This window comes from Coregonus clupeaformis, chromosome 31 (genome assembly GCF_020615455.1).
Source record: "Coregonus clupeaformis isolate EN_2021a chromosome 31, ASM2061545v1, whole genome shotgun sequence".
NCBI lineage: Eukaryota > Metazoa > Chordata > Actinopteri > Salmoniformes > Salmonidae > Coregonus > Coregonus clupeaformis.
The window spans coordinates 20850855-20865538 of record NC_059222.1 but is presented as its reverse complement, the minus strand read 5'-3'; the positions used below and the strand labels follow the sequence as shown (position 1 = coordinate 20865538).

The following is a 14684-nucleotide window of genomic DNA, read 5'->3' as shown; positions in this document are numbered from 1 at the left end:
GAGGTCCAGAGTTCCTCTGTGGAGATGGGAGAACCTTCCAGAAGGACAACCATCTCTGCAGCACTCTACCAATCAGGCCTTTATGGTAGAGTGGCCAGACAGAAGCCACTCCTCAGTAAAAGGCACATGACAGCTCGCTTGGAGTTTGCCAAAAGGCACCTAAAGAACTCTGAAGACCATGAGAAACAAGATTCTCTTGTCTGATGAAACCAAGATTGAACTCTTTGGCCTGAATGCCAAGCGTCACATCTGGAGGAAACATGGAACCATCCCTACTGTTAAGCATGTTTTTCAGCGGCAAGGACTGGGAGACTAGTCAGGATCGAGGGAAGATGAACAGAGTAAAGTACAGAGAGATCCTTAATGAAAACCTGCTCCAGAGCGCTCAGGACCTCAGACTGGGGTGAAGGTTCACCTTCCATCAGGACAACGACCCTAAGCACACAGCCAAGACAACGCAGGAGTGGCTTCGGGGCAAGCGATGCTCCCCATCCAACCTGACAGTGCTTGAGAGGATCTGCAGAGAAGAATGGCAGAAACTCCCCAAATACAGGTGTGCCAAGCTTGTAGCATCATACCCACGTTTGTTTTTTTATTATGTACATTTGCAAAAAATTCTAAAAATCTTTTTTTGCTTTGTCATTATGGGGTATTGTGTGTAGACAAATTCAATTTTAGAATAAGGCTGTAATGTCTGAATAAGGGTCTGAATACTTTCCGAATGCACTGTATGCGTCTCATACATAAAGGACGACAGAGGATCTACTGCCAAAATGGTTTATCAGCTCTCCTGACTCTTTGCATATCCTAATGCAACTGAAGCAGTCCACCATAACTAGCACAGGCATGTGAGGGACAGCTGCCCTCGCCTGTTTGTTGTATCCCTGCAGTAACTGCCAATGGCCTTTTCCATGTTTGGCCAGGCCAGTCTAGAGGACACTACCCCATTCCCATACGGGAGGGCCTGGGAGCACTGGTCCTCAGCCCACTGTCTCCAGTCAGGCCGGCTGGCCTGTCCTCTGGCCCACTCCCAGTCCATTGAGTGTGTTCAGGGTGGATGCTCACCCTTCGTCAGCATTGTCAGGAAGCCCTGTGAAGACAGAGAACCGTATTGAGACCCAGAACTTCTCACTCATGTTGATGGAGTCCTAGCTACCTAACGAGTGGGTAGCCATTCATGTTGATGGAATCTTAGCAGTTAGGTGCTAAAGCTAACATCTATACCCACCCAGACACTCACCAGTACTACCTCGGGCTGTTCCCAGCTGTCTGTGACCTTCTCTCGGACACTCAGTCGCCTTAGGCTCTGGAGCACAGCCTGGAGGGTCTCCCCCGGCAGGGTCAAACAACAGTAGCTCTCATTCATAACTAAGGTAATCATCAGAGCACTATATACAATTGAATATCAGTGACAGTTTGTCCTACCTAGCTCCTCTTCATACAATTCCAGCTTTGTCATTAACTCCGAGACACTGATGGACTTCAAGCCTTCTCCGCCTGAGGTAAAGAATGAGAAGAGAGAAATAATTTAGTGCCTTCACAAAGTACTCATACCCCTTGACTTATTTCACATTTTGTTGTGTTACAGCATGAATTCAAAATGGATTAAATACATGTTTTTCACCCATCTACACACAATACCCCATAATGACAAAGTGAAAACATGTTTTAGAAATCTTAGCAAATTTATTGAAAATGAAATACAGTAACTACGCCAATCAGGAACATTCAATGTCTTCTTGGTAAGCAACTCCAGTTGGCCTTGTGTTTTAGGTTATTGTCCTGCTGAAAGGTGAATTTGTCTCCCATTGTCTGTTGGAAAGCAGACTGAACCAGGTTTTCCTCTAGGATTTTGCCTATGCTTAGCTCTATTCTGTTTCTTTTTATCCAAAAAAATCTCCCTAGTCCCTGCCAATGACAAGTATATCCGTAACATAATGCAGCCACCATGCTTGAAAATATGAAGAGTGGTACTCAGTGATGTGTTGTTTTGGATTTGCCTCAAACATAACGCTTTGTATTCAGGACATAAAGTTAATTTCTTTGCCACATTTTTTGCTGTTTTACTTTAGTGCCTTATTGCAAACAGGATGCATGTTTTGGAAGATTTTTTTATTCTGGCTTACTTTTCACTCTGTCATTTAGGTTAGTATTGTGGAGTAACTACAATGTTGTTGATCCATCCTCAGGTTCTCCTTTCACAGCCTTTAAACTCTAACTGTTTTAAAGTCACCATCGGCCTCATGGTGAAATCCCTGAGCGGTTTCCTTCCTCTCTGGCAACTGAGTTAGGAAGGACACCTGTATCTTTGTAGTGACTGTGTGTATTGATACACTATCCAAAGTGTAATTAACTCCCTAGAGTCGATTGACGCACCAGTGTGTCAATTTAAGTTACATAAATTAATCCCCATCAAAAACAGTCAGTTTAAGGTAGATGTTTTTTTTTTTGCATTGGATGCGTCCTTTGTGGAAATCGTCCTTTGTGGAAATCTTGGAATTGAGCTTAAAAACAACCAACCTAAAGCTATTCATGTAACTAGCTAGCTACAGTTACCCATAGCTGGCTAGCTAGTTTTATAATATGGTAATTTATTCCAATACATTTCAGAAATCCCCAAAATATGTTTATGAAGCTAGCTATGTTTTATAGGGTCCTCACTACGAGACTAAGCCAATTTGCCAATGCTAAAATCAATGTCATCTATTTTTTTTTTTAGCAAGCTAGCTTCAGAATTTTGTCTGACATTTATTTTATTTAACCTTTATTTAACTAGGCAAGTCAGTTAAGAACACATTCTTATTTACAATAACAGCCAACCCCGCCAAACCCGGACCAATTGTGTGCCGCCCTATGGAACTCCCAATCACGGACGGATTTTGATACAGCCTGGAATCGAACCAGGGTCTATAGTGACGCCTCTAGCACTGAGATGCAGTGCCTTAGACCGCTGCGCCACTCAGGAGCCCAAATTTGACATGCCGAAAATGCAGCCATTTTGATTAAATTTGACACTTCGCGGCATTGAATTGTGGGTCACATCAACCACACAAGTGATCAAAGTTCTTCACTCGCTCCCTCGAGCTAAATCGAGGGCCGAGGGGGCAACTTCAGTGAATTGGAATTCCACTTAAGATGGCAATCAAATTGCATCCGACTTCGACTGGGATTCCCCCAAAGGAATTACGTGTTTGGACTGCAGCCACTCTCACAAACACGATGGTGTACTCCGTTGTGCTCTACGGCCCCCACAAGTGTCAGGAGACTCATCTGAAGTCAGTACCGTCGATGTGCCAACTTCGGTTTGGTAGCGTCCGAACCGTTTGGGCTACAACTAATGGGATTATCACGAACACAATGGTGTTCTCCGTTCTGCTCTAGGACCCCCACAAGTGTCACGGGACTCGTCTGAAGGTAACGGTACCAGTTAAATTAAGGTCTGGGGAGTTTCCTGGCCATGGACCCAAAATGTAGATGTTTTGTTCCCCGAGCCACTTAGTTATCACTTTTGCCTTATGGCAAGGTGCTCCATCATGCTGGAAAAGGCATTGGTTGTCACCAAACTGTTCTTGGATGGTTGGGAGAAGTTGCTCTCAGAGGATGTGTTGGTACCATTCTTTATTCATGGCTGTGTTCTTAGGCAAAATTGTGAGTGAGCCCACTCCATTGGCTGAGAAGCAACCCCACACATGAATGGTCTCAGGATGCTTTACTGTTGGCATGACACATGACTGATGGTAGCGCTCACCTTGTCTTCTCCGGACAAGCTTTTTTCCGGATGCCCCAAACAATCGTAAAGGGGATTCATCAGAGAAAATGACTTTACCCCAGTCCTCAGCAGTCCAATCCCTGTACCTTTTGCAGAATATCATTCTGTCCCTGATGTTTTTCCTGGAGAGAAGTGGCTTCCTCACTGCCCTTCTTGACATCAGGCCATCCTCCAAAAGTCTTTGCCTCACTGTGCGTGCAGATGCACTCACACCTGCCTGCTGCCATTCCTGAGCAAGCTCTGCACTGGTGGTGCCCCGATCCCGCAGCTGAATCAACTTTAGGAGACGGTCCTGGCGCTTGCTGGACTTTCTTGGGCTCCCTGAAGCCTTCTTCACAACAATTGAACCTCTCTCCTTGAAGTTCTTGATGATCCGATAAATGGTTGATTTAGGTGCAATCTTACTAGCAGCAATATCCTTGCCTGTGAAGCCCTTTTTGTGCAAAGCAATGATGACGGCACACGTTTCCTTGCAGGTAACCATGGTTAACAGAGGAAGAACAATGATTTCAAGCACCACCCTCCTTTTAAAGCTTCCAGTCTGTTATTCTAACTCAATCAGCATGACAGAGTGATCTCCAGCCTTGTCCTCGTCAACACTCACCTGTGTTAACGAGAGAATCACTGACATGATGGCAGCTGGTCTTTTTGTGGCAGGGCTGAAATGCAGTGGAAATAGTTTTGGGGGATTAAGTTCATTTTCATGGCAAAGAGGGACTTTGCAATGAATTGCAATTCATCTGATCACTCTTCATAACATTCTGGAGTATATGCAAATTGACATCATAAAAACTGAGGCAGCAGGCTTTGTGAAAATTAATATTTGTGTCATTCTCAAAACATTTGACCACGACTGTACACTTCAAATAGCTAAATGATCCATAGTATGACCATCTTAATACAATTCCATATGTCAGCTTAGCATTTTTTAGTTTTGTGGCCATGCAAATTACCTGTCATCCAAAAACGCAGCTCACATCCACCCACCTTTTCCACCAGTATCGCCTTTCTGTTTGCTGTCGCAGTGGTAAGGAATGCCGTTGCCATCAACGCTGAGGCGAGACAGGAGCTCGGAGCGGCAGGCACAAGCCTTTTCCAGCGTGGCATTCATGTCCTGGGTCAGCCTGTGGTTGTCCACCAGCTCCATGTGCACCCTCATCCAGGCCATCTTGTCCTCCATCAGACATCCCTCCACCAGAGGAGAGATTAAGTGGTTTAGAAATACGGTTTTGGTGAGTTGAGTGGTGTGTAAAGTGGAGGAGAGTTAGGGCTAGCTTTGCTTATTCATCGTGTAGACACCTTATGTGATCCAACAACACTGACACTTGCCTTGGGACCTGCGTAGTTGGGAGGACCACCGACAGGCGAGCGCATCCCACAGTTCCCTGGGCTACCGGGCTGGACCATTTCACTACTGCTGCCATGGCGATCCTTGCCTTTAGCGTGATGACCCTTGTTTGTGCGGCATGAGCAGCTCTTTTTAGCCTGATCCGAGTTCTGAAAAGGACAAAGGTGCATTGTGATTGTGATGGAGGACAAAAGGGCTTATTGGAAACACCATTATGGTATGTGAATGCGTCACAGTGTGAGGTCACCTCGTTACTCTCCAGCGAGCCCTCCCGGCAGAGTCCGATCATACAGGGGAGACCCTCGCTACTGCTGCTCCTCTTGGTGGGCATGTCTTATCAAAGAAGCTGGATTAGTAACATGGTGGAATGGTGTTTTTATGTAGAGGAAACGTGTAAAGTTTCTGCTGTTGTAGGACGATCTAGTGACGAATAAGTGAATAGGTGAACGGTTTAGTGTTTAACTATGTGGTCATACCTCTGCTGCTGATGCTCTGGCCATCCAGCTCGTTGATGGGCGAGGTGACATCCCGGAAACAGATGCCCTCACTTTGCTCCCCGACGTCACGGAATGCAATGTATCCCGGGGGCGTCACCGCTGGCTCTATAGGGATGAGTGAATAATAGCCATATCAAACAAGGTCCAACAGGACAGTATTTTCTCTCTGTTCCATGACAAAATGTGTAGAATTGCAGGAAATCTGCCAAGAAGCGGGCCTTTAAAATGATCCTTCCCAGATGTGGTTCGTCCGGCCATGCACTGTCAAAGTAAAACTCCTTATAAGCTATTTTTGTTGCATACAAGGAGTTTTGATTATGAGGGGGTCCCTGATGAATTTGCTATCACATAAGGGGTCCCCGGCCCCAAAACGTTTGAGAACCCCTGATCTAAAGTGTTTGCTGGGGCCTCCCACTGAATTTGGCTATGGCTTGAGGGCCGTCGTGGATACTGGGGCATTTGGCTCGGCTGCGACTCAAACGAATCAGTCTGGGGGGGGCACTGCCTTCAGAGTCCACAGAGGAGCTCAGGTCCTTAAAGTATCCTGGGGGGGCAAATGTGGGAGCAATGAGAACCTGAACTGTTCCACCACAATATTTTCAAAGGTATTTTGGTTTAAAAAAAGTATCAGATTGAAAGAGTAATCTTCTTAGTAAGTAAGGAGAGCGCATGTCAATGAGGCTGCCGATATTTGTGTGGCCATACATCATAGTCAGCGCACAGTCGGTCTCTCTTTTGGCGTTCCGCTCATCTACTTTGACACCCTGAGACGAGTTATCATATACAAACTAGGTTTAATACTCCTTTAATGGATTTGAATCAGGTACATATTTGAGTCTAACATATGAAAATGACAGTACTGTAAATACTAGCAAACAATAATGTACTGACATGGTCAAGGAGGTATTGCACAATGATTTCATGTCCAGAAGCAGCAGCCTTCATCAGCGGAGTGAAGCCAGACCTTTGCTCTCTGCAGGTGAGAAACGTGTCATTACACACCTCATGATTGAGTAGTTGGATATAGATTGTTGTGGTTGTATTCATGAACTGAAGATACTCACTTTACATTGACATTGGCATTATTGTGCAGCAGGAACTGGCTGGTGGCCAGTGCTGGTGCAATGGAGCAGGGCTGTCCAGCCTCGAGAGTCCTTCAGCTCCAACTCAGCACCATGCTTTTGGGAGAAATGTTTTCATAATGTACAACACCACCACCACCCATTACACTAACGGTCAACCTAAACTGAGGATTATTTGAAGTAAAAAATTGAACAATATTTGATTCATTGAAGTAAATCTTACCTGCATTAGGATGTATGCAGTGCTTTCATTCCCACAGCTCGCTGCCAGCATAAGGGGTGTCAGGCCTTTGCCAGTTGTGGCATTGACGTTCACTTCAGCCTCCAGCAAGAGATTAGCAATGTTGTCATGCCCAATATGAGGCATACATCAGAGGAGTCCAGCCACCAATGTTCTTTCTGTCCAGGTTCACATCCACTCTAAAAAGACATAGTATCACATTACTATCAATGAATGTTGTGAGAAGCATCTCTCACACACACCAAATTCAATATTGATGAGGTACTCGCTTTTTAATACACTCTGATACTACATCATACTGGCCAATGGAGCAGGCAGTGTGGAGGTCGAGTGGTACATCCAATTCCTCAGGTCGTACTAAAGTGCTAGCCACAGGGAGAGGTTGACACCAAACTGCTCCGATTCACTCGCCTCATCGCTCAACTCTGACATTCTCACCCCAGACCAGATCTGCACACGTGGCCAACTGAGAAAGAAAGCAGTGGAGAAATAGTTTCTAGCTAGCAAACTTTAGCCTGGTCCCATACTGTATGTGGTGTAGCCAACTCTTCTGTAGCTAGCTTACAAAACAGGCCAAGCTAATTTGTTGCACCCTTTTTGGGGGATGGGACTAACAGCTACTAACTAGCTAGCTATTTGCCAGAAGATACCGACCCCACCGTTACGCTTGTTTAAAGTGAGCTGCACTGGGGTCGGAACACAATCATGGTTACATTAAGACAATGTGGAGCCAGCGTGAGATATTGGTCAGAAAACATACCTCAATGCAGGGATGGGATATACCACTGTACTCTGAAGTTTTACCTTAATCCACACTGCTCCATCGAGAAGATTGAAATACTGCTAGTTTTCCCTGAAAACTGCAATTTTCTTCCTCATGCTAGCTAGCAGTAGCCACCGCAGCCATTTTGGAATGGCATGTGGCATTGAACAACCAAGGAACTCATCCAGGGCGAGGGATCCTAAGAGGCTCCCTGTGAGTAGTCAGAGGCCATAGAGAGTGATAAAAAAAGTTTGTGTTTCAGTAAGGTTGGCTTCTTAGCGTTCATAGCCATGGTTATCAACTGTAATACAGAAATGGAACGGAAATCACAGTAAATAGATATAGTGGTGGCAGCTGCAGAGAAGTACTTACAGTGGGGAGAACAAGTATTTGATACACTTCCGATTTTACAGGTTTTCCTACTTACAAAGCATGTAGAGGTCTGTAATTTTTTTCATAGGTACACTTCAACTGTGAGAGACAGAATCTAAAACAAAAATCCAGAAAATCACATTGTATGATTTTTAAGTAATGAATTTGCATTTTATTGCATGACATAAGTATTTGATCACCTACCAACCAGTAAGAATTCCGGCTCTCACAGACCTGTTAGTTTTTCTTTAAGAAGCCCTCCTGTTCTCCACACACATTACCTGTATTAACTGCACTTGTTTGAACTTGTTACCTGTATAAAAGACACCTGTCCACACACTCAATCAAACAGACTCCAACCTCTACACAATGGCCAAGACCAGAGAGCTGTGTAAGGACATCAGGGATAAAATTGTAGACCTGCACAAGGCTGGGAAGGGCTACAGGACAATAGGCAAGCAGCTTGGTGAGAAGGCAACAACTGTTGGCGCAATTATTAGAAAATGGAAGAAGTTCAAGATGGCGGTCAATCACCCTCGGTCTGGGGCTCCATGCAAGATCTCACCTCGTGGGGCATCAATGATCATGAGGAAGGTGAGGGATCAGCCCAGAACTACACGGCAGGACCTGGTCAATGACCTGAAGCGAGCTGGGACCACAGTCTCAAAGAAAACCATTAGTAACACACTACGCCGTCAGCGTAGATCCTGCAGCGCACGCAAGGTCCCCCTGCTCAAGCCAGCGCATGTCCAAGCCCGTCTGAAGTTTGCCAATTACCATCTGGATGATCCAGAGGAGGAATGGGAGAAGGTCATGTGGTCTGATGAGACAAAAATAAAGCTTTTTGGTCTAAACTCCACTCGCCGTGTTTGGAGGAAGAAGAAGGATGAGTACAACCCCAAGAACACCATCCCAACCGTGAAGCATGGAGGTGGAAACATCATTCTTTGGGGATGCTTTTCTGCAAAGGGGACAGGGCGACTGCACCGTATTGAGGGGAGGATGGATGGGGCCATGTATCGCGAGATCTTGGCCAACAACCTCCTTCCCTCAGTAAGAGCATTGAAGATGGGTCGTGGCTGGGTCTTCCAGCATGACAACGACCCGAAACACACAGCCAGGGCAACTAAGGAGTGGCTCCGTAAGAAGCATCTCAAGGTCCTGGGTGGCCTAGCCAGTCTCCAGACCTGAACCCAATAGAAAATATTTGGAGGGAGCTGAAAGTCCCGAAACCTGAAGGATCTGGAGAAGGTCAGTATGGAGGAGTGGGCCAAAATCCCTGCTGCAGTGTGTGCAAACCTGGTCAAGACCTACAGGAAACGTTTCTGTACCAAATATTAAGTTCTGCTTTTCTGATGTATCAAATACTTATGTCATACAATAAAATACAAATTAATTACTTAAAAATCATACAATGTGATTTTCTGGATTTTGTTTTAGATTCCGTCTCTCACAGTTGAAGTGTACCTATGATAAAAATTACAGACCTCTACATGCTTTGTAAGTAGGAAAACCTGCAAAATCGGCAGTGTTTCAAATACTTGTTCTCCCCACTGTAGGTGCACAAGATTTTACTGCAGAGGAGTTACACAGTGTGTTGAAAGATAGTGTCCCATCCTCTCAGGCTGCCAGCCTGGTGTAGGATCAGATGGGGCCAAGTAGTGGAATAGTGGTGAGGTTTTAACGGGTGTCCTGTTAGTTGGCAATTTTTCTTCCCTTTCCTTTTCCCCTTCCCTTTTGTGTCATAAAGTGTAATGAATTCACACTCCAGAACAGTAGGCGGAAACAAGTGGCAGTAGCGGGACGTTTTGTTAAGAGCCCTGACGCTCAATCTGTTAACACATGTCGCTTGCGGTACGGTTTTGGAAGCATAAGGACCTTATCTTTAATATCTGCGAAAATGAAAAAGGAAAAAAAAGGTTAAATTGATGCACACCTTGATAGGGTTAGTGTTCCCACACGGCCATATCTCCATGTTACAGCGTAGGAGTGACATTTTTGAAGAAGGTGGACCACTGCCTTTTGGCTGATCCATTTGTGGTTTCAGGGTGGGTGAAAACGGAGTTGGGTGCTGTGGAATCGGTGAAGGTAAACCGAAGTGGTCTTGTGATAATTGTTTGTGTTTCTGCTGGTCAGAAGGAGCAGACGCTTCACGCCAAACGAATTGGGACAAGAGATGTGACTTGTTTTGCTCTCAAGAAAAGGGCGCCAATGAAAGGAGTGATTACTGGGGTAGCAGTAAATGTGAAAGTGGACCAACTGAAGGGAAAGATTCCTGATGTTTGTGATGCTCGTCGTTTGGTTTGACGCAGACAGGGTGGCGTGAGTGGTGAAACAGAAGAGTCATTGTCTGTTCTTTAGAGTCCCATGGATTCCGGATGGCACCGACCAGATCAAAGACAGTACAGTATGAAGATAAAAAGCTAAAAACTGCTTCTCCAATAGAAATCCACCATCACACTTGTAGGCGATGTCTTGGCAACGTTGGCTAGCTAAGCTCATGCTTAGAAACGATAAGGGTGCAACTGCAGTCCGCAATTCGGGTCGTTCCTGCATGTGGGCATTCCTGCATCTGCAGAAACGACTCCTTATACTTCTATTGGTCCATTTTTAAGCTATGACACCAGGACAAACCCACAGAGCCCTGGAAGTCGTCTATCTGCTACAGTATCATACAACCAGATGTGCGTTTGGAATGAGAAGCTACACTGGGGCTGGGGGTCAGCACTTCACATGATTTCTTACCCAGATTCTTTACCTGTCGGGTACTGTTTTCCTGCAGTTCTGTTAACGACAGCGAGGGCAGGTGTTTGGCAGGGCGGTAGTGAAGGACAGTGTGCTAGCTTAGCCAGCTAGTCCTAAGGAGGACTCTGGTACATGGCAGATGGGGCGACACGAGTGCTAGCTATCTAGCAAACTACCTAGCACATGGTGTCGTTCCCGCCTCCCACATGCTGTGTACCTGAGTAGCTAGTAGTACCTGTCCTTCACCCCCATCTGTTAGGGCACGGTTTTCTCCGGTACACAGCAGGCGGGAGAAAATGTGTCTCTAACTAGGATGCGGGGGAGACCGGTAGACAGTGTCCTTTGCCCCCGCCTGTCGGGCACGGTTTTCTCGGGTACACAGCAGGTGAGAGGAGAGGGCGACACTGCATGCAGCTAGCACAAGGTGTCGGTAACTCGCAAGCTAGCTAGTCTTCCAGTCCCTGCCGCTGAAAAACATCCCCACAGCATGATGCTGCCACCACCATGCTTCACCGTAGGGATGGTTCCAGATTTCCTCCAGACGTGACGCTTGGCATTCAGGCCAAAGAGTTCAATCTTGGTTTCATCAGACAAGAGAATCTTGTTTCTCATGGTCAAAGTCCTTTAGGGGCATTTTGGCAAACTCCAAGCGGGCTGTCATGTGCCTTTTACTGAGGAGTGGCTTCCGCCTGGCCACTCTACCATAAAGGCCTGATTTGGTGGAGTGCTGCAGAGATGGTTGTCCTTCTGGAAGGTTATCCCATCTCCACAGAGGAACTCTGGAGCTCTGTCAGAGTGACCATCAGGTTCTTGGTCACCTCCCTGACCAAAGCCCTTCTCCCCCAATTGCTCAGTATGGCCGGGTGGCCAGTTCTAGGAAGAGTCTTGGTGGTTCCAAACTTCTTCCATTTAAGAATGATGGAGGCCACTGTGTTCTTGGGGACCTTCAATGATGCAGAAATGTTTTGGTACCCTTCCCTTGATCTGTGCCTCGACACAATCATGGCTTTGTTTTTGCTCTGACATGAACTTCCAACTGTGGGACCTTTATATAGACAGGTGTGTGCCTTTCCAAATCATGTCCAATCAATTGAATTTACCACAGGTGGACTCCAATCAAGTTGTAGAAACATCTCAAGGATGATCAATGGAAACAGGATGCACCTGAGCTCAATTTCGAGTCTCATAGAAAAGGGTCTGAATACTTATGTAAATTAGGTTTTGGTTTTTTATTTTTAATACATTTGCGAACATTTCTAAAAACCAGTTTTCGCTTTGTCATTATCGGGTATTGTGTGTAGATGGATAAAAAAATTAAAAATCATCATCAATTTTAGAATAAGGCTGTAACGCAACAAAATATGGAAAAAGTCAAGGGGTCTGAATACTTTCCGAATTTGTATTTGTATATATTAGGGAACCCCATTAGCTGCTGCCAATGGTTGGCAACTGTACTGCAGAAATGGAACGTAAGTTACAGAAAATAGAGGTTGTGGTGGCAGCTGCAGAGAAGTACTTGGGATTGCGAGGTTTTACTGCAGAAGATTTGTAGGGGGTGTTGAGTGGTAGTGTTCTGTCCTCCCAGACCGATGGCCTGGAGTACATTTTACATTTGAGTCATTTAGCAGACGCTCTTATCCAGAGCGACTTACAGTTACTGAGTGCATACATTTTATTTATTTTTATACTGGCCCCCCGTGGGAAACGAACCCACAACCCTGGCGTTGCAAGCGCCATGCTCTACCAACTGAACTACACGGAGGGTTGTAGGATTAAATAGGGTTAAATAGTGGAATGGGGTGTTGTTGTTTTTTAGTAAGGGCTAATAGTAGGCAGGGTAATTTTACTTTTTCCCAATTTTGTATTACCGGAAGTTAATTTAGGTAGGCCGTGACTGGATGCGATCCGCCAACCCAATCCCAAAGAAGAAGAACAACTATGGCTTCTCTTGAAGAGTTTGGCGTTGATGCTGCTATAGCAGCAGTTATATCAGAACTGGAGGGCAAATCAAAGTTTATTGGTTGCGTACACAGATGTGGAGATGTTATCGCAGGTAAATGCTTGTAATTTAACTTAGTTGAAAGAACAGCAAATAACTGCATTAAAGGCTTTTGGGTGAGAAGATGTTTTCACTCTTCTGCCAACTGGGGTTCGCCAAGAGAAGAGCTTGATTTACCAGGTAGCTCCGCTGGTAGTCAAGAAAATGGGACGGATCGAGTGTCGCCGTTGGTTGCCCTCATGGTAGTCCATGTTACATACACTATACACTACATATACTGAACAAAAATATAAACGCAACATGTAAAGTTTTGATCCCATGTTTCATGAGCTGAAATAAAAGATCCCAGATTTTTTCCATACGCACAAAAAGCTTATTTCTCTCAAATGTGCAGTTTTGTCACACAACACAATGCCACAGATGTATCACGTTTTGCGGGAGCGTGCAATTGGCATGCTGACTGCAGGAATGTACACCAGAGCTGTTGCCAGATCATTTAATGTTAATTTCTCTAGCATAAGTGGCCTCCAACATCATTTTAGAGAATTTGGCAGTACGTCCAACCGGCCTCACAACCGCAGACCACGTGTAACCACGCCAGCCCATGACATCCACATCCGGCTTCTTCACCTGCGGGATTGTCTGAGACCAGCCACCCGGACAGCTGATGAAACTGAGTATTTCTGTCTGTAATTAAGCCATTTTGTGGGGAAAAACTCATTCTGATTGGCTGGGCCTGGCTCCCCTGTGGCTGTGGCTCTGCCCAGTCATGTAAAATACATATATTAGGGCCTAATGAATTTCTTTCAATTGACTGATTTCCTTATATGAACTGTAACTCAGTAAAATCGTTGCGTTACTGTTGCATTTATATTTTTGTTCAGTATAATTTGATATCAAACGAGTCCACGCTGTGTTGAACATTAGACTCCTAGCTAGCTAGCAGCTAGCGTCGATGCAATCAAGCGTTTTTACATTGTGCCGAACTCTTGAGTCAGCTAGATAACTAGCTAGCTAGTAGTGCATAAGTAACAGACCTTCTCGAAGACAATAAGCTAGCTAACTTTAGCTAGTTAAATGCCTTGCTCTAACGTTTCGGACAGTAATTGACAGTAGGGTGACTGTTTGCAAGTTTGGCATAACTATGGATGTTATTGTTATATTTTCTGACTCTTATGTTGGATCTTATTTTCTTTCAACCAGGGGAGCCAGCCTTCAGAGAGAGCTTTGCAAAGTTGGGAGAACGATCCATTGCCGTAGAGGGTGAGTAAACATTGTCACCGAATAAAACCAGTGCCAATCCATGTCCTGGGCCCATATTCATAAAGAGTCTTAGAGGAGGAGTGCTGATCAAGCATCAGGTCCCCACTATTATAGCTTCCTAAATATGGGCCCTGGTAATTTTCCCTTCCTTCTCAACCCTATCCTGTAGCACTCAAATTCAAGATGAAGCCTAACCAGCTGATTTTCCATCATTTAACAGGACAAAATCTCTGTCATGCTGGGTTGAGAGCCTCTAGCTGTGTGAGGAACATGAAAGAACAGTCGTGTGCACTTTTGATATGAATAGTGTAAGCTAAGATGATGGAGAAAACCATTTCGAAATCCTCCTACCTAACTCAATACTTCTGAGAAAATTTAAAAAAGCCCTACTAACTTCTAATAGACCCTCCCCCAACCTCAAAATCCATTCCAAACACCCCCAACCCCGTCCAACCTCAATGACCCTACACTTCAATCTTTCCCTCTCTTCAACATACTTACAGCAATATAACAACACATGCTCCACTGTTTCATCGACCATACACTCCAGACACAAACCATTCACATTCTTGCCAACCAGATGTAATGACAAGTTCAATGTACAA

At 45.2% G+C, this 14684-nt stretch overlaps 1 pseudogene; it reads right to left on the bottom strand.

Moving 5' to 3' along the window:
* Nucleotides 1-5044: 5044 nt before the first annotated feature.
* On the bottom strand, nt 5045-7520 carry LOC121547216 (annotated as a pseudogene).
* Nucleotides 7521-14684: the final 7164 nt, after the last annotated feature.